The sequence below is a fragment of the Dendroctonus ponderosae genome, unplaced genomic scaffold (genome assembly GCF_020466585.1).
Source record: "Dendroctonus ponderosae isolate FM_Combo_2020 unplaced genomic scaffold, Dpon_F_20191213v2 Dpon_F_20191213_3, whole genome shotgun sequence".
Classification (NCBI taxonomy): domain Eukaryota; kingdom Metazoa; phylum Arthropoda; class Insecta; order Coleoptera; family Curculionidae; genus Dendroctonus; species Dendroctonus ponderosae.
The window spans coordinates 2,808,633-2,834,029 of NW_026018508.1; the positions used below are offsets into that span (position 1 = coordinate 2,808,633).

At 32.7% G+C, this 25,397-nt stretch overlaps 1 protein-coding gene across 5 annotated transcripts in view; it reads left to right on the plus strand.

Moving 5' to 3' along the window:
• Positions 1–25,397, plus strand: part of LOC109534593 (neural-cadherin) — a gene marked incomplete at its 3' end in the record, with an annotated part of 562,228 nt that overhangs the window by 302,790 nt on the left and 234,041 nt on the right.

Consider the following 25,397-nt stretch of genomic DNA (forward strand, 5'->3'; position numbering starts at 1 on the left):
TTTACCATTTTGTTTATGCACCTTGCCATTCGAATTTAATTACATAACTTAGTTCTTCGATAATTATGAGAGACAGAACTGGTAACTGGTAACCAAGTCAGTTAAATTGAGATGTTTTAAAAATTATAGTAGTAAAAATCTTTACTTCTTAAGAAAAGGCTATCGATCTATCGGCCTTACTGCCCTGGATTAATTACACATTTTTGTATGGCAAATTAATGAGTTAAATAAAAATTATGTTTTTTGCGGTTTAAAGCTTTTTGATAGTACATTCCTAGGCTCATTATTGGGGCGACTCTTTTCGATATTTTCACTGAACCGAGCTTTTAGTTTTCGATTATTTTCCAGGCCAGTAGAGTAAAATCTTACTTTTGGTCTTTCTCCAATAAAGTCGATAGGACCAATATGAACAATTGGGTTGTGCATAAAAGTGCTATTATTAAAAGCGCAATAATTGAGACTGAGATTGAGAAGAATGGAACCTTAGATTAACTGACGCATTTAAATATGATTGCTGATACATACGTAGTTGAAATGGGGGGCACATTAATTGCTTAAATGAATTAAATTGTAATTCCTTGTTTGTTGTGCTCCTAGCTCCTTTTCTGGGCAACTAACTGAAAATAAAATAACTAGAGTATATTCTTAAAACAGGGAGTGAACTTCGCATTAAATTTTTCCAATTGAATATTTTTTTACCTTTTCTCGTTCTTGACGAGTTAGCACATTTTCCACCACGGTGATTTTTTTCACTTAAGAAGAAAACCTTTTAGAGGGAGGGGCCAGTAGGTATGTTTTTATTTCAACTCTTATGCTATCCAAGGACAATATGATATTTAAAATTGTTCGTCGAGCAATTTTTCCCATGCAAATGGAAACCTCTTTGTCGCTATGATAAACTTGCACTTTAACCCTTTTTATTAAATAATTTAATAATTTTGTCAATGAGAAAGTTGTCGGTTATAAATTATTATGTTATGCAACATATATACATAAAGCATTTGAAGACATTTTTATAAGACATATTTTAGAGCATTTAAGGCTGATCATGGATTTGCACTTTCCCCCGATATATTACAAAATTATAAAGATAAATATGCTCATTATCGTTATTACGGAGAAACAATGTTAATCCAATTAAATTTTTTATCTCATTAGTAATGTGGTATTCAAGCTTAGGGAAAATTATTTCTAGATGCAGTGCCTCACACTAATTACCCCATCTAGTCTGCGGCTCTCTCATTATTAATCTCAATTTTCTTTGCGCTCTTTTACTATACTTGCATTTATTATTTCGAATTCCCTGCTCTAAGGCACATGCTTTTTACATTTAAAGTTGCTGCTTTTCTGATACAACATTCATTAGATATTATTTTGTTGAATACTATGCACATAAATGAAAATGTTTTGTTGTYGTTTAAACGTTGTTTGGCATTGGAACATTCGCCAAGCAGGCCGCAACCTTTATAAGCTGGAATATCATTTATTCCAGAGTTGTGTCCGGTCATCCCATTATTCTCTTAACATAAGCTTTGATTCATTTATTTTCGTTCGCTGAGAGAAATCTGATATATGATCAACTATAGAACATACACGCAGGTGTTATAAAAACCCGGGCTAAAATGATCCACTGAGAGGTGATAAATTACAAATTTAATCTCACCGGACAGGCCGAGTGATGAATTACCAATGAATAGAGATTGAACAGAACGGAGGATAATAGAGTTGAAAGACTTTGTTGTTGGACGTGGGAAAGTTGCTTGCTTTTGTTAGGGGAAGTTCTGTTTCTATCTTTTTCGATTTTGTTGATCGTTGATTAAATCAATTACGTACTTACTTATAATTAGAACGCGCATTCCTTTGCATTCAGACGATAAAGCTGCAACTCTGCCACACCTATTAAATAATTTTTTTCGATGCCTTCAAAATTTTTTTTTAATTTACAAAGGATGGTCGGAAGTTTAAGGAAAAGTTTCTGAGAGCAATGTTTAGTCAACGTAAAATGTCGGGAATTACAAAGTCACGAATATCAATCCACGTCAGCCACGTGTATATGTTTTAAATTTCGTTTCGTGGAAAAAATTTGCCATAAAAAATTGAAGGTACATCTGTTTTTGTAGTAATATTCTCTATATTTGCCATATTAGTTAAATTTGCTTGTGGGAATATTACAAACGTTGGGATAATAAGCAATATAATGACGTAATAATTGCAACACATCTACACTAAGAGCCAAAAAATATTTAAACTCTTCTAGGTACAGTTAAATATCTATTGGTGGGATTCTAAAAATTTCAGTTGTTGCCTCCAAATATTTGCACGTAAACCTAATGTTTGCAAGTAGAAGTGCATTGGTTGTATTTTCCATGAGGACTCTTGCAACTTTGTTTCGCGAAAGCAAATTGTGTTGCAATTTTTACTGGTAACGTGGCGGTCTCCTGGAATAAAATCAAATTTATATAAAATGGTAGATATATAGCCTTTTTTAAAACTATTAATTGACATGTAGTTCCCTCAAAATTTGAAACCAAAGAAAAGTTGTACGAATGCTTTGAATTTCTTATTCACGCGTTTGTTTCTATCAAACCCAACCAGGTCGCGATTTTTACTTATGTGTAGTATTTTCAGTTAACCTTCACTGACGACTTTTATGAGACCTTCACTTCCAGGTTTCTGAAAATAGTTAATTTCCTTGAAAAAAAGCAACACACCGTGGATTCCCCGACTTTCTCATGGTGCAAACTGACCAATTTAGAGCCGCCATAACATAAAAGTTAAACTGTATGCAAGTTTAACATTAATTGAAGTTTTGTTGCTTATTTGTACCTTAGAATTTTTGAAGAACAATCGTAAAAGTAGCCAAAAATACGCTGTATTGCCACCACATGTCTGGCTTCATGGTTACTGTTGTAATTTTTATGGAAAAGAATGTACAAAATCATCTATTTTCCAAAAGAAAATGTTGCGGAAGCTTAAGCCAGTTTGGCAATGTTTTATTTGCAATGCGAATCGTTTGCCAGATGACCAATGAATTATTTTAAAATATTGCTCAATAACGAAGATCACAGTCCTTATTCAATAGCTATTATGTTCGAATAATTAACTAAGAATAATTCTTAACATTTTCCGGTTTAAAGAAATATAGAAAACATTAATTTGAATGCATGGAACCGAGATAATTATATGTAAGATGCAGTTCTAATTCAGAAGTCAAACTGTTCTCATCTAAACATTCAATATATCAATAGCTGCTCTGTAACGCATAATATTGCCATACATTTTCTAATATATCTTATCAGCAACTATTTCACATGAAAGTAAATAATAATCCTATATCTCATAGCAATAGAGAACTGCTGTGCATCCGCGGTTAAATGAATACACGAACATGAATTTTCTGTGTGCATATATTGCTTCCAATAACTCATCTGATTTGAGAGAAGCACAGTGCGATATCTGAGGCTGACCTAATTTCTTTGAGAAAAATTCCGTATTCCGCAACAAAACGTGCATCCCCCACTAACATCATAAATCAACAAAAATGGTGCCAAGACTAAAAATTTCTATGCCGAAAAATAAAAAGTCTAACACGCTTTATATCGCGTCACAACTTTTTGACAAGTTAAACCACGTTTTTACGTCGCAGGTAGGGAAAGGTTTTGCTTGGAATGCTGCCAAGCTGAGCAAGTTGCAGCAAACATTTTCGGTAAATTACTAAATTTGCATAACTATTATTCAGGAAGGTTATTAGTCATAAAACTACGCTTCAAGGGTCTTACTTTACATTAATTTTCCGAAAATAAACGTGTGGACTCCTGGACAAGCGGAACACAGAATTTAGTGAGAGGCACCGACAAGCTGATGCGTCTCCAACAGAATAATAAAGGGTTTATTGCTGCTTTAAAAAGTTCAGGTTTGTACTTCTGATTTATTGCTGTACTTGCGTCTTACACTTTAGACCTTATGGTGTGACATGATACAAAACGTTAAAGCTAGACGTTATTTCTTACATGGGGCAGGTCTTAAAACGTTTAGGTGAAAGTAATGCCCTTTGCTTTAGTAACTCCAAGTAGAATCTTCACTTTTCAGATTAAAGCATTTTTCATCAAAACCAATGCATTCGTATAAAAATTGTCCTTCATTGTTTCGAAGGTAGCAACTTGTAGCAAATAGATTGAGGTTAATTCAGTTTTCCAATAAAGATGTACCAATGCCGCAAATTGATTGAAGCATAGTAATCAACAATTATGTTTTATGTAGATTGACGAAAAGAAGTTTGCAATGAATGTTCAAAATATTTTTTTCTGGTTTCCAAAATTGAGCAGCTATTAATATTTAGTAATTTGCGTAAAATTTGATAAAACAACATTCCTTGTTAACCCAAACTGAATTTTGCCCAAATCCAGACCAGTCGGTCGAGTCTGGTTTCTTTAAAATCGAGTGCAATTATCATTATTAATGGAAGGAAAAATAAACAACAAATCAAAGAGCAAAATTTGAAAATAAAACAGAAATAAACATTTTCAAAGAGAACTGCCAAAAATTAAATAAAAGATAATTGTTAAATTAAAGAGTGAAACGATACGTGGTGATAAGCATTAAAGAAAGCAGCACACTAAGAGCACGCTGGCCAGACAGAATTAGTCTCACCAATTGGGTAAAGTATTCACTTCAAACCCATTTTACAGTGGATTAAACAACAAAACTTCCTAGACAAAGTTGTCAATAAGGTTGTCGATAAGCGGTTAGGATTACTATTATTGACTATTATTATTTGCCCAAACAAGTAGTAACTTTATTACTTGGTTAGCTGAAAGATTCATACGATAGTATGCGGAAAGCCGAATGCGTAAATGGTGTGATTTTGGGCGCTATGTTAGCAAATCGAGTTAGAAAATTGTAGTATGGACTACTTCATTGATTTTTATCTAGAGAGATGTTTTGAGGTGTCTCTAAGCAGTCACTGACTTCTGTCCAAACCCACAATAAAATATTTGTATGAGTAGTATTTGTATGTATAATTTTAAAAATTTGCAACTGTATCTATCTGATGGGCCTATTTTTAAATAGGAACTTATCCATTAAAATTCTTCAACAATTTTGCAGGAAACGTAACCTGTAAAAAGGTATAGATGTTTTCTTTCATTTTTCTATCACAATTCTATTGTAGCCTATTACCTATTCGAAGGTTTGTATTCTATCTTTGCGACAAATCGTATAAAAGCAAATGTTTTCGGTTCAACCCAATTCCTTCAAAGATACAAGACACGCTGCAATAGGGATTTAGGAGAAAAATACTCGACAAAACAGAACTGGAAACGTTTAATGTGCGGTGACAAGTACATTGAAAGTTTCTTGTGGCATTACTGTTTGTGAGTTCTGAGATGCGGAGATCCTTTCGGCATTTTCTGTGGATTTGGGAAAAAGTCATTTCGGTTTAATTATATTTTATTATACCTTATTCCACCGGTTTGGTTTTGTCTAAGTAGACATTGTCTCATTATTTAGGTCGGTTATAAAGTTTCGTATATTTATTTTATTACAAAACTGATACCGCGTAACCAGGGTTAGATGGGTACAATTCGTATTTTAATAGAAAATCGTAATACTATGGTTATTTCCTTTTGGATAAAAAATTATATGGAGTATAAATTGGGCATAAAATTACTTTTGAACATATTTTAGTTAAAAATTTGACAATGTTTTTGAAATTTAACATATCCTTACATGCGGACGTAAAACGTTAAATATAAATGCGATTTTCAACATAAAATCTTATGTAGGTAATGCATGCACTCTTTCTAAACTTGTTATTGCCCATGTAAAATGCAACATCTTGAATACGTTCCACGGCAGGTAGAGACAATTTGCGCAAATGGAAGACGAGATCTGGCAATCTTCTTCGAAAATTCAGTTGTGTAACTGTTGTTTTACAAACGCACTAAGAATTATGGCTTGCATAAAAAGGATTGTGAAAGTACAGCATAAATATTATTGTACTGGGGAAAAAATGTTTTATATGTATGTATATACAAAGATCGTGGAAAAGCAAGAATATGACATGTATATTGCCTTGCCTCAAAACTATAAAATGTTGTTGTGATCAATTTAATACTTTTATAATATCTTACTTTGGTTCGGGTCGAAAGTATATTAATTTCCAACTCTCAATGAAACAATATTTTGTAGCTGTGTCTAATATTATTTTCAGCAAGTAATCGCAAAATTAGACACTAATATATCACACGCTATTTTATTTGACTATTTGAATGTTAGGGTGTGCTTTTTGAACCTGTTGTGGATGAAAACATTGTTGTTTTCAAACCGTAGTTTTGGTATTATTTGAGACATTCTCGAGGCTCTGGAAGGCAAGAGAGAAGCTCTAGACTATAACAGTCACAAATATGGACACACGTGCAGTTAAAAATGGAAGCACATAAAAAGTACTAAAATCAAAGCATACTGTGAAAACACTGTTGAAAACTGTAGTCTGATTAGGAAAGTGTACTTGTTTTGGAGAAAAGAAAAGCGAATTGGAAAGTAATAAATTTGAAACTGTCTTGAACCGTAGGTAAAGCCAAGCATTTGGAATTAACGTAAAATTTGACTTCAGAAATTTGATGTTCGATTTCAATCAATTTACAAATTCAGTTATGGGATTTATCCAAAATATTGCACTTACTTTGCCCCAAAAAAATTGAACTGAACTCATTGAAATTAATCAGTATATTTCAATAAGTTTAGTACTTAACTTTTAGACTCTCAAAAACAATCTTAAGTCACTGAAGGTAATTAATTTAAAATTTTAACGTTTAACTGTAAATCGAAAATGCAGGACGAAAATACCACTTCATAGGTGTATGACACATATTCTGCCTTTTAAACAAATTTCTTCTGAGTTTTTTTAAATAAATAATTACATTTTGTTTGGATTACATAATTTTATTTTCAGTTTTTATGTGATATTTTTATATCAGCCGAAGTTTGCTATCAGAGCCATTACTGATTTGTTTTGTTGGGGCTGACTTGAAGGTCTCTGTAAAACTAGACATTGTCTTTATGGCTCAAGATGTGAATCATCTTTGCTTTCAAGAGTCGTTAAAGCTCCAAATAAACATTATCGATTTGACGTGGTTACGTTAGAACAAATTGTATGTCTTTTGTACGTCTTACTGTACGAATTTTGTTTATAAATCATGATGGATTTAAAATTTAGATTTAGAAACCATGATTTGCATTGTGTTGTATCATTTTGCTCTTTTGAACACTTTATAATCCATGACCTTTCCAGTTTATAAAGCATGACTTTATAAGGTGCGGTTTCAATTTGCTCTTTTGGACAAAATTCTTAAAAAAGTTGCTACAGTCAGCGTCTGATGGTTCTATCCGATCAACAATAGTTTTCAAGTTCCATTCGGTTTCTATGATTGTGTCTATATGCTTTACTGGAATGTCGAGGCACAAATGTTCTAATAGAAAATGTAGAATCTGGTGTATTCTTAAGCAAGATACTTTTTTAAATTTATCTGCTGATTTTAAATTTGTTGATATTAAAGTTCCAATTCGCCAGTTTTTCCATGTTCCAAAAGTTCCAATCCATAGATTACAGTTGATATCTTGAAACTGGGATACTACCACTGTTCAGCGTGTGGTCGAACATTCCTCCTCATTTATCTTGGTTCCATTTGCTTTACAATTAGTTGTTTCGAAATATTGCTAAAGTAAGATTATTTTCTCAGGGGAAGATGTAAAGTATATGTTGTGTTAGGCCCACTTTTTGTTTTTAAATTTGGAAAAAGTCATCATTTTTTTTGGTTTTAACTTATTTGAAAATTTTTGGATACTATTTTTTATATGCAATAAGGTTTTATGTGGTTTTCACTTAAATTTATGATTAATTAAAGGTGATCTGTAGACGAAGTTAGAATTTACTTATTAATACAGTGATTAAATTTCAGTTAGAAGATCTAAATAAATTATGTCCAGAAATACTTTATTCCGTGATCTTTGGCGTAGAGCAAAGGTAAAATGTTCTTCTTTAGATTCGGAAGCATAAGAAATAAATATCGTTTGTCTGAACAAAACACAGTAATATGTTTCGCATACACCTCAATGCATCAGAAGAATCGTAGGATCAATTATTTCGTACAACCATTATGAAAATATTTTAATTTAGCTTTAATTGACAAAATCGTTCAAGTTTGTTTCAAGCGTAAAATTATTACGATACGTCTTGAAGCATAGGATTAACACGTTGATACTAATACGATACGCAAACATGTTATCACCTCCACAAGCAAGAATTGTTCAAAAAATTGTCATTTTTTGGGTAGAAATGAAAATAGATTGCTATCGTCCATTAAATGCGCTTTGCTTCAAAATATGGGCTTTTGAAATGATGGCAGAGTTTGATGTTACCGAACTTATAAGTTTTTGTTTTTATGTTTTATGTCTCAAGCAGAATCGAGTCTGATATTTGAAGTAGCTATTTTGTAATGGGCATGTAACATAAGTATTGCAAAAACAAATGTAGTAGGTATTTCAATTTTTTATTTTATCAATATTTATTTAAAAATTCGTGCCATAATATAAAAAAATCTGCAAAACCGTTGAACCGTTGGACTGATACCGATTCGTTAGTTTTTTAGATCAAAGAAAAATTCAAGGTATGACTGCCGATTGCACACATGATAAACTAATATTTGGACCAGGGAATTAATTTAAAACATCAAAGGCATAGTAAACGACATTGCCGATCTTTTCTGAGGAATTTATCCTGGTAATCAGAAATTATTAATATTGCTAGAATTCGAATACGAACAGAGTGAGCTGTTTTATTTAATCTCCTGAATCTTAACGGCGCTGAAATATTTTTTCAATTTTTTATTTTATTTATTTCCTTATTTCAAATAACATTCTGATACATGCACATGTATAAAGAATACAAAATGAAATGGCGTTAAATATTGGCTGAAGGGTCCGCAGTTATTTTAATATATGACGTGAAAATAGGAATTTGATTCGAAAATGTGCTTACTCATTCGGAAGAATAACAGATAATTGTTGATGGATTTTAATGCTAAACATGCTAATTGTGTAAATTACTTTGTAAATTGCCTATCCAGAGCTCAGCCGGATCACAAGTTTTATTCATTTTAGAACTATTTTAAAAATATTACCCCATTCTTCTTGATATCGGTTGATAATAACCAACAATCGACTTCTAATAACTCTCTCTAATAATCGACCATGTGTTTCGAATTTTAAAATTGCAGTCTCATTTCATAAAAGCATGCGAAGCTGGATCTTATATCTACTTCCGACAACCGAGAGCGCTATCGGAAATTAATTTAGCCTACCATTTCCTCATATTTTTCTGCAGCTAGAAAAATGTGCTTGAAGATAATAATTGTTTATATTGGTCTGGGATATTAAAAGTCGAGTACCAATCAGATTTTTAGATTTTTCATTTTTTTTCATCAACTAAATGCAAATGAATAACTCTCAAATCAGTGGTGATTTCCCTATTGACAATCTTGTTTACTTTCACACAACCTTCCAGAATTCTTAATATGGGGTCTTTAAGAGAAAACGCATTTAGAACTGTCATTGTTAAGTGCGAGTTATGTTTAACTGACCTATGGGAGTACGCACACGGTCTTGACTTCAGGGAAACATTTGTTTATGATATAAGCAACGATAAGGGCTCTGGTGATGGCAAAAGTTTCCATTGTTGTTCAACATTTGTTTAGTTACACCCAGTAAGCTCATCACGACTTTGTTATTTTTCAATTACGTATTTACCAGCGTCGCACAAGTTCTAAAAATGGGACATGATACTTGGAATCGTTCAGTTTTGGTCGTCTCTGTCACATATATAATTGAATCTGCTCGTATATAATTAATATATACAAGTTAATTGACGGATTAATAAATAACCGGATACAATCAAGAAACAGTAAAATTGTTGACTGTCAAAAAATAGTACTTCAGTAGGGACTGTGATATCAATATAGATTGGTCCCTAATCCAAGGTAGATAAACAGCTCAATAAGTTTAAAAAAATAATTTAAAACTCACCTGTGTCGTTAAAATATGAAGTATGAACGCGATAATGTCGAACAAATTGAATTTGCAAAAATTCACGCATTTTTAGTTCGGGTTAGTTTGGGTAAGTAAGACTTCGTTGCCTAAAACCTTCGGATTGCCCTTCCAAACACGAATAAGTATTCTCGTTTTAAAACTCCTTCATTGTTCCTTTGGTGAAAGGAGGTAAAGAACTTTGAATTACGTCTCTAGTCGTATAAAGGAATTTCTCTCTGTTGGCCTATAGAGATTTCTCACAAGTAAAAACTATTTGAAATGAGGGAAAAACATTTTCATTTCACAGTTGCACAAAGTAACTTCAGATTTTATTCCCATCTCAGGAAGTCACGTAACGTGAAAATTTGTTGACGTAATTAGCAGCGTTTTTCCACGTAATGGGACCTTATTGTCGGCAGTTGTATCTTTGGATGGCGTAAAGGTATTTAAAATTTAACTCGTGGAGTTCATGGGGACGCATTCAGTTTTGCTTTGCAGCGAAGTTTGCAGCCGTTTCAAAGCAGCAATCTCAAAGAAATAAAACAGTATGACCGATTTACTTAGTACGTATTTGTTTATATATTTATTTCCAATTCATAGACTGCTAACCCAACCAGTTTTTATTAGTGGTTCTTAAATTAAAAATACTTTCATGTTATAAGCCTGTTATTTATAGGAATATAATAAAAAGCCTAGGATTAGATATAAATTAAATGCATTAACAAATTCGAAAAATGTTTCAAACGATTTTTGTTTTATTTCATGAATACGTGATCCATTATCTACTCTTCCGATGTACCAAGTGAATTTCTAGACTCACCATTGGGCTTTAGAAAACTGTACGAATTCCAGGACTGTTTAAATTATGGTAAAGTTTAAGAAATTCCTGTTGAGCTAAATCGCATTTCAAAGCTAAGTAAAATGCAATAACTTGTTTAGAGTACCTAAAACATATTTTTTATTTCTATTGTAACTTATAGCACAAAGTCTGGATTTACCGTAACTGGCTACATTGTTATTCATTATTTTGCTGATTTAAATACACACATTTTTCCATTTTTGTCATCAGCAAACTCGTTTGCATTAATCAAAATTCTCAAAGGCATTTAAAATAACATTTTGTTCTGTTTTCATTTCATTTCATAAAATACGCAATCATTTTACGTCTGCTAGAACTCACAAGGACAATTCGTGTACATAAAGAATATTTTCACCGCAATTTATTTCCAATTATATGAGGACCTTAAAAAAAAGAACGTATCATCTGTGTTTGAGTGCTTACAAGGATTTTGATTTGAAAGTCGATTTCACATATTACCAGTCATTTTAATTTTTCTCTTATTTTTATGCCAGCTTTTGCTCGCACAACATTTAGTTAACTAAAACGACATATTTTAGACTAATCCGAATATGACACATGTTAGTTTCACATATTTGAAATAGTTCGTTCAATTTTATTTGCTTAAACAACGTCCAGAAGTGCAATAAGTAAAACTTCGTTCTGTGAAAGCAAAGTAGTTATTTTCCACTTGTTTCACTACTTTAATTCGATTTTACCCTCGCCCTTTGAATAATAATTGCCGCTGTTGAGCTGGTCCGTGAGCGAAGTTATCAAAGTATCCAGTTTAGTACCAGTACACCAGTACACCATCGTTTGAAAGATTTTCCGATAGCAAAAGAACTTAAAACGAAAGCTTAGTTAAAGACAGGTTGGGGATGATTCGTTGCCTTTATTAAATCATTATTAGTTTCAGTGCCAAATAATAAATTATGACGAATTAAATGAACTAATTATTCCTAAATTGCCTATCTTATTCCCAAAAAGAAGTACACAGGATCGATAATTTTATTGTGCTTACAGTATTAAACTAAACTTAATGAATTATTTCTTTCTAAGGTCCTTGTGGCAAAAGGTGCACAAACCGTACATACAACATGTTTGCATTTCCCTTTTAAGAAAAGAAAACCAATAAATTATGCATCACATTTAGCCCAAGCGAAATTTTAAGAGTAGAGTAAGAGGATTCTGCCAGATCGGAGGTTTATTATTTACAGCTTTTCGAATAAATCCGAAACTCTATATCAGACTTAGTTAAACATTTTTACAGAAATGTGACTATTCAGAGGAGATGAGCGTGGGTTTGGGATCGCAATTTGAGTGTTCTGGTAAAGCTGTCCAGCCGGGTAGCATTATGCAAGTCTTTAGGATGTACAATTCATACTTCATGGAAAAACGGTTAATATTTGTTGCCGTTTTAGTTACAGGATTTACATACAATCCACACTGTTATATAGATGCACAATGAGCCTTTTCGGGTTTCTGTAGATTTTTTATACCAGGTGAATATGAAATTATTTAAACGGCTTAATACCCAGTAGAAGGAGTCTTTACTTCTCCTCTCTTAACAGCTCCTGTAATTATAAGTAGTCACCATTCATTATATCATTATGCTAGTGGCTTTTTCTTCTTCTTTGAGTGCCGTCTCCTATCAGAAGTTGGATATCATCATTGCTATTCTTAGTTTATTTGCCCCTATTCTGAAAAGTTGGATTGACCTACAACCAATCCCTCAAATTTCTCAATCATGAAATTCTTCTTCTACCAATGCTCTTTCTTTCCTTTATCTTTCCTTGCATGATCAAAATAAGCATCTCATATCGTTGTCGTCTCATTACGTTCCCCAGGGATTGTTATTTTCTTGCATTTGTGGCGTTAATTACTTCACATTCTCTAACGATTTCTCGAAGTACATCCATATTTGATCTTCTTTCTGTACATGATATCCTGAGCATAGTTCTGTAACACCACATTTCAAACGACTGTAGCTTGTTTATGAGCTCCTGTTTAAGCGTCCAGCCTTCGAATGCATAATACAGAACTGCAAACACATAACACTTTAATCTTCTCATTCTAAATTCTATTGTGAGGTCTCTGGAACAGAGGATTGTTTTCAATCTCACAAAATTCTTGCGGTTCCTATTCTAGTTCTTATTTCTATTGTTAGGTCGTTAGTTTCTGTAATGCAGGTGCCTAGGAACTTGTTAGGGGTAAATACGTTTATTTGTTGTCTACATTGTTCACGAAATCTACCAGTTCTGTATAATAGTCTTTGGAGTTCTACAGCGGAGGTTTCTATAGTCGCTGTGTCTTCCGCGATCTTCTATTGTTTATAACCTTCCCGTTACCATTATTCCCACATTTTTATATACTAGTACCTCTTTAAAATGTTGTCTAGTTTTTCATGTCTTATTGTATCGAAAGCTTTTTCGAAGTCAACGTAACAGACATGGATATCCATATATATGTCTTGACACTTCTGTGCTGACACAACGCTCCTTTCGTGTCTAGTCCGTTTCTAAACCCAAATTGACTATCATCAATTCCTGCCTCTAATTTTTTACTAATGTGGCCATGGATTACTTTCAAAAGTAATTTTGAATAGATTTCTCTATTTTATTAGTTATATTGTTGTGCATTCACATCAGACTTCATGTTCAGCGTTTGTGGATCTTGGAATGGTGCTGAAAGTGGAGAGTAACCATTTCTATGGTATATACCCTGTTTTGTAGACTTCGCCCAATAAGTCCAGTAGTATATTCAAGGTATCGTCGTTCATACATTTAAATGTTTCGACTGGGATGTGATCTGGACCTACTGCTCTCCCATTGTTGGTATTTTTAAGGCTGTTTTCATTTCTGCTTTTAATATTTTTAGAACTTATTTATTTTCTACTTCAATTTCCAATTGCTTGTCTTGCTCTATCATCTCCAAGCAGCTGATTGATGTATTCAGTCCATTCCCTTACTTTTTATTTGTATCGAAAAATTCCGTTTACATTCTTGAGTACTTCTGGTTTTCTTTTCCTAGTGGCATAAGCCATCTCTTTTGTCGGCATGCTTTCTCTGGTACTACTGTTCCTCTGGTCATTTTTCTTCTGCTTGTTTAATTTCATGCTTTATATGTTTGTCTATCCGTCTATATTTTGTATTATCTTTGTTTGTAAAATGTCGCTTTTCATTTATTAACTGAAGCATCTCCTCTGCCATCTATTGTTTTTTTTATGTGTTTTTGGTGCTAGTACTGCCTTTGGACTTCTTGCTGTTTCTGTACTCATGAGAAGCTATTTGTCTTCTATTTCAATGCTTTGGAGAATTTATTCCTTTACATTTGTCAATACCCTGTTGATCTCCTCTGTCAAACGTTGGTTTGTTTCTGGATCTCTTGGTCTGGTAGTATCGATTCCGGTATTTTTTAAATTAATTTTTATGTATTTCATTCTCATCCTGATTTTGGTGACCACGGGAATATGGTCTGACCCTATGTCGGCACTTGGATATGTTTTTGTCGAAATGATTGCATTTCTGTATCTAGAAATTGTCTATTCAACATATACTCAATTTGGTTCCTTACGATCTGTCCCTCCATGTCTGCTGGCGATCTCCATGTGAAAAGTCTTCGTTTGGGTAGTTTCGTATCGTAGTAGCTTGTTAGTTATTCACGTTAACAGAATTGCCTTCTACCTTCTACCAGTACTCGTTAGTTACTGTTCTAAACCTATGTCGTTTCATCTCTTCTAAGTTCTTCTATAAGGAGTACCAAGTATTTTACATTTTCTGTGTTCTACTTAATTAAATAATTTTTTTATTACATAGTACAGCTAAATTGTACATGATTTTCTGATCTGATTTATCGAGAATTGGAAATATTGAAAATTTGATTTATCTATCTGATTTATCGTTGTAGGCTTTCGAATTGGAAGTTCACTCAAGTCTGGCTGGACACAATATCACCAGCATGAAGAGTATATTTTCAATAATTGAATTAAATTTCTGAGATTAACGTTGCAAAATAATATTTTGTTAAAGCTTATTTGGCTTGATCAGGTGACTACAGAACCCAAATAGCAAATAATAATTAACACTGCAGACCTTGACCTGCGTCTCTAATAGTTTAAATTCGGCACTACATTGCTTGTTACAAAATATAGTTGTTTAATTTAATTTGTTTTCAGGTCAAAAAGGATATTCAAATCATGTTTGTACGCCCACTGTACTGTTCTTTCAGTAAATGCGTTAAAATCCTGTGATGAATGCGGGCAAAACCAAAAATGTTTCTTTATGCTTACTAAGGCGTTTTCCACGCTAGTAATATATTTTTCTTTTATCCCCAGCAGCGACGTGAGTCGTAAAATAAAAACTTTTAAAGTTTTCCACAATTAATTCGCGAGAGAGATTCGAGTCAGTGTCTTTCCACGGAAAAGGTTTTTATTGTGAAACTCGCCGGATTTCGGGTCAACCGAGATTGAAACAAGATGGATTTCGACATTTAAAACTCATTATAGTGAGACCCTTTCAAAATGCATCAATTAATGTCTGAGTTTATTTAATGAATTGTTTATTTTCGTAAATGAACAGTTTATCCATTTATAAAGCGTTTAATGTTGTTGGAATTGGCTATTTTTGCGGCTAAAAATTCGTTTCTATTTGAACGAATGTTTTTTGCATAAATATAAATAGATCTAATTCGAGTCACTTGTTTCAAATCGACTTTAAAAGTGATGTTTATATTGAGAGTTGTTTTCTCTTAAAATTGCAAATAATTTTTATTTTTTAGAATAGTGCATAAAATAAGCGGATTCAATCTAAAGTAGAGAGATTCTTCTTTGCAGCAACAACATTTTTAGTTGGGCGTTTTAGATTTGATAAATTCTGAACTCGACCTCCATATAAGGGGCATATGTTTTTAGACAAAACCTCCAGATATACCTAAATACATGCCGACAGATAGTTCATTAGAAATCAATTCTGCTAATACTGATATTATGCACGTTTTATACTTAAAACAATTTTGCATAACAAAACTTTGAATTTGAAGGTACATTCTCTCCTTGGCAATTTATACACTACTTAAACAATTTTCGGGAATAATACCGCTCTACCTGACATGTGAAAATCCACACCACAGGGAGCAGCTTTATAGAGATTAAGCGCAATCTGAGATTACTTTACTGTTAAGAACACGCTAAGGCGAAGTTTTAGCAGATGCTACTGCGTCCCGCATTGAAGAATTCTGTCACCGAATCTCAGTTTAATTAAAATGTCAATTTCGACATACCTCTCATACATGTACCTTATCAGAGTAAGTTTACAGCTGGAAATGGTGTTGAGCATAATAACGGGCCGAATTAATATCTTGAGTTTGTGACGTGTCCTTTTGATAGAAAACGCAACTAGTATGCAAATAGTTTCAGGACAATTTGGATTCTACTTAGCTTTATATTGACTTGAATTTAAGCGCGGAGGAGGTTCTATTGCGAAAAAGTTTGAAATAAATTGAGTTTAGTTTTTCAACAATTATCACTAAGCTTCTTCAGTCACATTACCTTAGAAAATGGAAATGTTTTCTAATTTATTTCTGTTTGATTACTTGGCGTAGCAATTCTGGGAAATTATCTATTTGGTTTTGAAACTTTAGCATTAACTGTAATTACGTGTGCACCTCGTATGCTTTATTTCGCGTAGAACGATTAAAGACGAAACGTGGTAGCATACCTAAAAAGTTGCGAACAGTGATTCAAGAAACAATTCACTTATACTCACTTTCCGTTGTACAGAATAAAACTAATACGTTCGAAAAATTGTGAGCTTACCAGAATTAAAAGGCAGTACTTAGAACGAAGTAAGTGTGAAAGGGCTCTTGAAAAGTCATTTAATTTCGATCTTCAATAAATATGAAAATACATAAAACATGTGAAATCGGCAATTTTTCATTTCAGATAATAATTCTGAATCTAGTAGTCAAATCAATTCAAAACATACAGTACTTATACTTGACAATTACGCGACGATTCCGTGAAGAACCATTGTTGCCAACCTTCTGATCTAGTTTTTTGCAAATTTCTGAATTTTTTATAACAATTAGTAAATTTGTATATTTTTCCTGTACTCCCAAACACCTCCAGAGGAAAACGACGCCAAAGTCACCATGTATAAATTGAAAATAGTTTTTTGGTAAACTCATATTTATGAGCCAAAAATCTAGAATTACGCGCCTGCAAAAGGAACTAGTTCGCTTCAACCCAACCAAAATTCCGTTTCCTTTAATAGTCCACTAGCACATCAAGTCCTGTGTTTTTGAGACAAAAAAAAATTGAAGTTGAAAAATAACCTTAACTCTTATATTATTCTCTAATTGCCTTGGTAGCCACTGTTTCACAGCTCAAACTCAAATTAATTGCATTTAAATATTCCAACATCTATGTAATTGCAGATAAATGTTCTTGTTGTTCTTGTTCACTTAATACATTTTTATAATAGCTAAATTGATTTGTTCACAAAATGTTTAAGGAAATGTTCCTTCTAGCAAGTCATTCTTTAACTTACGACGAAATTATCACACTTTGCTCGTTCGCGTTTCAGTGCGACGCTGAAAATGTAAAATATGCTTTATTATTTGCACAAGTCAGTGTATTTGCATTTAACATTTGTTTTTTTATTTAATATTATCATTCCTATCAACTTTGTTTTCTTAGCAGTGAAAGTAAGGTTTTCATTTTATTTTTAGTATCAAGTTTTTGTAAAACGCGAAGGTTTTGGTACATTTACCATTTCGTTTTTTTCATTGAAAATTTCAGCTTAATTCCTATCTTGACTATGAAATAGAGTATACTACGATTATATTTATTTACATTCACTCTATCTCAAAATCTGAATAGCCACAGAAAATCTGGATATATCGATTTGGTAACCGATCATTTGGCTCATTTTACTAGTGCGCATTTCAAATTGGAAAATAATGTTTGATACAATTACTAGTTAACATTTGTCAGCATACATTACCTTGTTAACATTTGTCACACTAAGTACGGAATTGGATTTCAATCACCTCCTGCAGGTTAAATCCGTTTTTTCAATAAATATATTTAACTTTTATCTAGTTAGGACATTTGTTTGCGTGGTTTTTAGATACAATATTTCTTGTGACATAAAATGAAAAATTACTTTTAGATGATGGGTAAACACTGTCACACTAGTGAAAGAGTTAAATTTGAAATGGTTTTAATAACCAACATTTTTTTTGTGTAATAATATGCGTGATATTGAGTTAGGTACTGACACGTTTTGTTAATATTTGCCCTATTTCTAAGCTCCATGAAAACAAATATTTGCATGTTAACTCACGTAGACGTTCGCATTTCTAGGAGAGCAAATGTTATTGTTTGCCATTAGAGTGACTGTTTTGGTAACATGTTCTGACTTAAGTGTAACAAGATTAGACGATAATACTAAACTGGTAAATATTTTATTCCATCAGCCAGTGTACCCACATTCAGTATGGAAAATATAGTACTTTTTACCGAATAAAATTTCGAAAGACATAAACAAGTTACATTATTATTCCTCCATCGATTACCACATTCTGTTTGCCTTAGAAAATGTGGCTGAACCTTTTGTACTAAACCAAGCAAAATTGGATTTGGTTTATACTTCATTAGGTTTTTTCACATCTTTGAGAAACATTTGTTATATTCTCCTAACTATCTAATATGAATGAAATAAAATATATTCTTGCTGTGCTAAGCTTGCTAAGTCAATCAATGTTGCCTCCTTTTTATCTAACACTAAATTGATTCTTAAATCTTAGAAACCGGGCTGCAAAACTGAGAAAGCCGAAATATGCTCAAAAATATTTACTTCTATTCGACGAGTGCACGTTTTCGTATGAACTCTAATTCCTTGATGAGCAGTTTCTAATTCCAAGCTAATTCCATGATGAAATAAAGGAGTCCAACTCATAGTAAAAAGCAATTTTTAATTATTTATTTTATCAATTTGTCAAAAATGGTTTAATGGAGAAATGCAATCCGACCAAGTTCTTTTGTTCAATGCATTCAATTTTTAATCACCCTATATATGACTTTTCAAAGTCCGTAAAGAGTCTATAATCGGTGTTCCATTTTATGCTCCATAGTTACAAAGACAAAGTACTCACATATAAAGTACGTGGAATAATTGACAATTTAATTAAATTTAAACTTCCCAAACGAAAAATCTTTGGCTCGAAAATGCGGCACATCTGGGTCAGGTTTACTCTTCCTTCGTTTCAGCCGAAAATAAAAAGTTTGTATGCTTCATCAGTTTTACCTCGGAGCTAAATATTTTATCTTTAGCAAATTGGATTTAAAGGCAACCACGTGATGTACTATTTTGGCGAAAAGAGTGACATATGTATTAATCCTGAATGCTACTGAACATTTTCGTAGTTGTTACTTCTAGAGCTTGTGTAATATTTTTGAACTGCCGGTGCAATAAAGTATTGCTTTTTCCAGAATTGCGCTCAAGATGCTGTCGTTGACTAATTTATCACGCAATTTACCTCGCTATTCACAGCAAATTCCAAGTACGAGGACAATTTTAATTTCCTACAAGTTTCAATTTGGAAAGAAAGTTAATTAAGTATTTTATGAGCATCATACGACTTTAGCTCTGCACTGAAATAAGCAGTTTATTTTCAACGAAACGAAAATCCTAGTGACTAACGGAAACATGAAAAATTCAACAACTTAAGTGGAAATCTGAACAGTGCCTATTTAGACAAATGGTTGATTAATTAATGACAAAGTAACTTTGCTTCATTAGTACAAAAGTAATAGTAAATACTCTTGTGTGTGTGTCACTCGCAAATGGTGAAGTCATTTGCAAAAACAACAATCTCCAGGGAATACTATCATTCTATGCCTAATAACAAGGCATTCATTTTTTCGATGGTTTTATGAATCTTGACACCTCATCAACTAACCTTAATACACGTCGAGTATTTTAATTAAACTATTTCAGAGAATTTTAATAAATCGCTGCAAATGTACGAAGATCGGGAAAGAAACAGTTTCGTTAAGAAAAATGTAATGTCTAGGGTATCTTTCAACATCTTAACTGTATTATATTACATTCTGGAGTTTCTATTTATTGTTATCTGAACTTTTCAATAAAACTCTTGAATTCTATAAAAATATTTGCACTTATTACATTTGGACCGTTCAAACGATATAAACCATTAAGGTTGTACTATAAATTTTTGAAACTAAAAATGTATGCTGTATCGAGACAATAAATTTTCTAACATAACAAAAACTTTTTTTACCCCGCTTGCTACTATGTGATTCAAGCGTGTAACTTCAACCATAAAACCTCATGAGAAACTATATGAGAAAAGGCATATAATTCTAGGGGTGCTGTAGTTTGATAAGCAAAGTGCAAGCAACTAAATAGTGTACGTTGCTCTTAAGTTGACCTATGTAACTGTCGCTATAAAAACAGATGTTGTTGAACATATTTTCGATGTTTCCGATTAGCATTTATTGCTCAAACGTTCTTCAATCTAATTTTCATAGAAATAGGCTCAGCCTCAGCAAAAATGTATTTTGTTTTCCTTGATGGTATTTTAATTTATATGAGATAACACGTCAATTTTTATTTGCAAGCAATTTCAAAAGAAGTCACATGTAGTCTAAGGTTTTGTTGCAAAGCTATTGCTTGCTTTACTAGGTAAGCTGTACTTACTTGTATTTAATACAAGAAGGATTGACTATTCGTCTATTCTTGATAAAGTTTGGTACATAGGGAACGGTCCAATCTAAATATTGATAGAAAATTTACATCCAGATTGTATTGAGGTAGGTTGAAAGAATGAAATACTAAAGAAATCTTGAACCAAGGGCTTAGAAAAATTCATGAGGAACGACACTGTTCTCTTAACATTAAAACATTTTTGATCAGTTAAAAAAATATTATTATCTGGATCACCTGCAATTTCTTGACATGATTTGTGGATTTTTTTGAACGACATAAAATAACTAACTAACAAAAGGCTTTAGGTCAGGTAAATATTAATTTCTCACATTTGAGTCAACTAGCGTTTCTGTTTTCCTAACACTGCCAATTATATAATTTCAAATAATTAACAATTTCTTTATTTGATGCTTAAAATGCTAAAAAGTAATATCTTATCCTTATCATTATGTACACTGCGTATTAATACGTAAGGACACTGCAATCCAGCAATGATGTGGAAGGTAGCCTTATACTACGATGCAACCCACTTAAAAAAAGTCAATAATTTTAATATAGCATTCTATAACAAATCATTCGACCTCTTATAAAACGGTTGCAAATTGTACAAAAATCCAGCAACACAAATCATTTCCATCCGAAACGCTTATTTCTCCCTAGGCTATAAGTACGTCCACTTAAAAGATCTTTTTCGTAATTTCCCTTATTCAGGATTTCTCTAAAGTAAGTGGCTTCTTACCTAAGCTGAATGGGACAGAACGCTAGGGTTAAAAGATAGTATTCATTATTTGTGGTATTTTGAACCTCCCAATCTGACCTTTAGCTTTCAGATATTCTGGAGGGTCGGCCAAATTATCTCTTGTGATTTTAGATGCCATTAATTTTGGGCACACGCGTTTGAGCTTTCGTTTTTGATCCTGAAGCAACTTTGACAAGGGTTTTTGTATATAGATAATAATTAGTGTCTCAAACGAAATTCCAGATTTGAAATTAGATGAGCTGAACTATAACAAAGTTTGTCGAGATAAATGGTATGGCAGAAGTCTGAAAATAGTTTATGCATTACAGTGTAATCAAAAGAGACTTTTAAAACTTACAGAATGCCGTTTCAACTGCAACATTAGGAAATTTGTGGGAAAATATAAGTGCCGCAAAAGGCGATACTTATATTTTCTGTGCAAGAAGAGCAACATCTGAGAAACGTTAAAACTAATTTCGATGTTAATGAAATATTTGCGGTTGAGTTAATAAGGACAATAATCTCTCCACCACGAGCAGTCAGCCTCAAAACCATGTGACATCATATATTGGAAATTGGTCATCCAGGTCTCCAGCCTAAATTTCGTTATATTATAACTAATGTAATTTCATTATGTATTTCAGTCCAATTTCACTTTTTATCGTAAAAGTGGTTATAAATTGGACGGGTTTTAATAAAAACTCACATTAGCTTTTATCCACTTAAAATTTTGTTATGGAACTCATTAACTATGTTTACTTCAGTGTCACTATTTTTCAAAATAGCATCTTAAATAAGCTACTTATTGAAATATATTAAAAAATGTATTTTTTGTGAAAATAATCACAATTTGTATAACTACCTATCTGCCCTATTCTTCAACTTGCCGATGAAATAAAATTTTACTAATCAATTGCAAAAACATGAACTATTTCAATTTCAAGAATACTGAGTTTAACAATAACATAATACAACATAATTTTTTTTCAGGTAAGAATCTTCTAAGACAAATTCTTTGATACACCGCCCAAATTAGAATTTCATTAAAGGTAAGACTAGGCATTTATTTAAAAATTTTCTTAGTCATTTGATGTATTCCCAAAGTCAATGTTTGAAGTATTATGAAATAATTGATAAAAATCTTTAATGTAGTAGTCATAGTAAAACTTTCAATTTATATGTGAACTTATTAGAGAGAACAATGATTTGGTATTTTCCTATTGAAATAAAAGCGGGAAAAACCAATAGAGTTGTGGAAACGTACAAAAAGCGTGAAACAGTAGCTGGTTTTATAGAAATAACTAACAATAGTTTCTAGAAAACACCTAGTGTGCTATCATAACTTTCACGCGTCAACAAGCATCAATAATTAAACCGTTATCCGTTATTTATACACATTGGGTTTCGTAATGAACGATTAATTGGTTTAGCTTTTATCACTATTTCCGAGTAAATCTGATTTTAAACGAGCGCTCTATCCTCAGTAAGACCGAAGACCAAAAACGGGTAATGTACTTGAAAGTGGATTGGTCTTATCAATTTAACTGCTCTATGAGTGGACGTAAAGTGGTCCTTAATAGGGTACGAGAACAAAATAGCCTTTCATCCTTTGCACGTTTAACAGCAAACGAAATTTTTACTCGAATTGTTTAAAGATTAGAAAGTCCACATGTACTTTAGATGAGACTGGACATTAGACTGGAATGAACCAATTTCCTACAAGTAAGAGTCGTTTTAACTTTAAACACGGTTTAATATAAATCAATTAATAGCCGAACTGTATTGTTATTATGTTCAACCATGATCAGGGACAAATAGTATGCTTTGATTAACGTTATTATTCTACTTTAGAAATATATTTCGATAAACAAAAATAAGTCTATTTGTGTATTGTTTATGAAAAATTATATATGGTGGTAAATTCGTGCTTCGTAAATTTTGTTTTGGTGTTTGAAGCTGCTTTTCCGAAGACTTGCTTGCTTCCAGTGGCTTAGAAATGTTATCGTTTATGTGATTTCTTTTCGCATGTTTTTCAATCTGGTTTCAAATCAACAATTCCCAAATACTTATATTGAAAATAAATTATACAGTTTGTGATATATTTTTTTTAATATATTAAAATGAATGGTTAGTAATAATTTGTAATCTAAGGTTTGCAGCCGGATTGTGCTCAATGCCCATGCTATCAAATTGCTCCTGTTTAACGCACGAGAGATTAAATGTTCGTGCTCACCCCCAGCCTCTATTAAGGGCCACTTTGCGTCAAATCACACTACAAGTGAATTGGCATTTCAGTTCCACTTTCAAGTACATTAAACATGTTTGGTCATTTAGATGCGCATAGTGGTGCAGATGGAGATCGGCCAAGTTGCGACTTTTCATTCGCAATGACGCGCAAGGAATTGTAATCTTAATTGGATAGTTGGAAACGTTACATGATTCGATACTATTTGAGTACCACATTTAACGAGCCTTAATTATTGTTTCTTTCAGTAATAGATTTTCGAGGTATATTCTGATGACCACGCGTATATTTTGGCTTGACATTTTTGTTTGAGATATTTTCCCTTCAGATCAATTTAATTAACCATTTACCAATCACAATCTAGTAGATAAATGCATGTCACATACAGGATGTTATACATTATTTAAGAAATACAGGGTGATTCAAAATTGGCGTTATTCCTCTGGGGGTGTTGTCTGGCGCTGTTATAGGAGTACCGAAAAAATAGTAAAAGAAATTAATTGTTATGAAAAACTTAGAAATTTGCAAAAAACTATATCAGAAATACGGCAGCAATGTTTTTCAAAGTAATCTGCCTAATTAACATTGCGCAAATACCTGTGGCTTCGTAATTATTTAAAACTCCGGTAACCATGGAATTATACAGACTGACAATAAGATAGACAAGGATAAACCGTAAATTCAACAAGATTTGTTGACAAAATGTCAACCTGTTCTCATAACCTCGAATATTGGTGCTTGAAAATAAACCATATAGCACTAAACAATTGAATGGTTAACTACAAACAAGCTAGTGCCTGTATAATCTCCTTATTATCCACTCTTATCAAGCAGCTTCTCGAATTCAGTGAATTAACTCATGCTCCATTTGTATCTCCTTGTGCTGTGTGTATCGTACAAACGTGGTAGGAATGTAGCCGGTAGTTATTTGGTACCTGGGAAAGTGTCAGTGGTTGTGCAATGTTCTGAGTGCCCCTGGAAGGCTCTGCTACAATTATGTCCATTACTTGTTCCTCTGTGCCTGGAACCCGAACATCTATCGTCCACTATCTTCCTGGAACCACTCTCCTCGCCCTTTGTTGCCGTGAGTTCTTTCAGCTTCTGCCATGTTACTGTAGGCATTTTCCCTGAACTAATCGCGTATCTGCAAATTCATGAAAAGAAATTTAAAGTAAGTCACAGTTTGACAAATTATTGTTATTATTGACGGGGGCTATCTACCTGTAACTATCTGTTAATGACAAAAAACATCATTGCCGCTGTCCCTTTTCATCAAAAAATTGTAGAAGAGAACTTTTTGGTATCAAAAATTGTCCGATGTTTTGATCGTAGACAATTTAAATCACTTGCACGTGATCCTGATGGAGTCCAGTTCAGGGTCTTACAAATTAATTATAGTCTTTCTTTTTCGTTAAAAGTAATTTTGGATATTATATCGAAATTTAGACCAAACTTAGTATGGTGGTCTGGTGGTTTTAAAATATGAGATTTATATTTATATTTTAAAAATCGTAAACTCTTCAAAAGTGGCTACGTACAACCATTTTCTAGCTATCTTGATTTAAAGTAATCGACCCATGAGTTTTACAAAAATTAAAACTGTTTTGTAAACGATTAGATCTTCTTCTCATTATCATAAAAAAATTGGCGCATTGATAAAAATTATTTGCAAAAATCCCAAGAAAGGTTCAAAATGCCCGCCGCCTGCCTATGTGCACCCAAACTTCGTCTCAATGATTCGCGCACTCGGTGGAAAATACC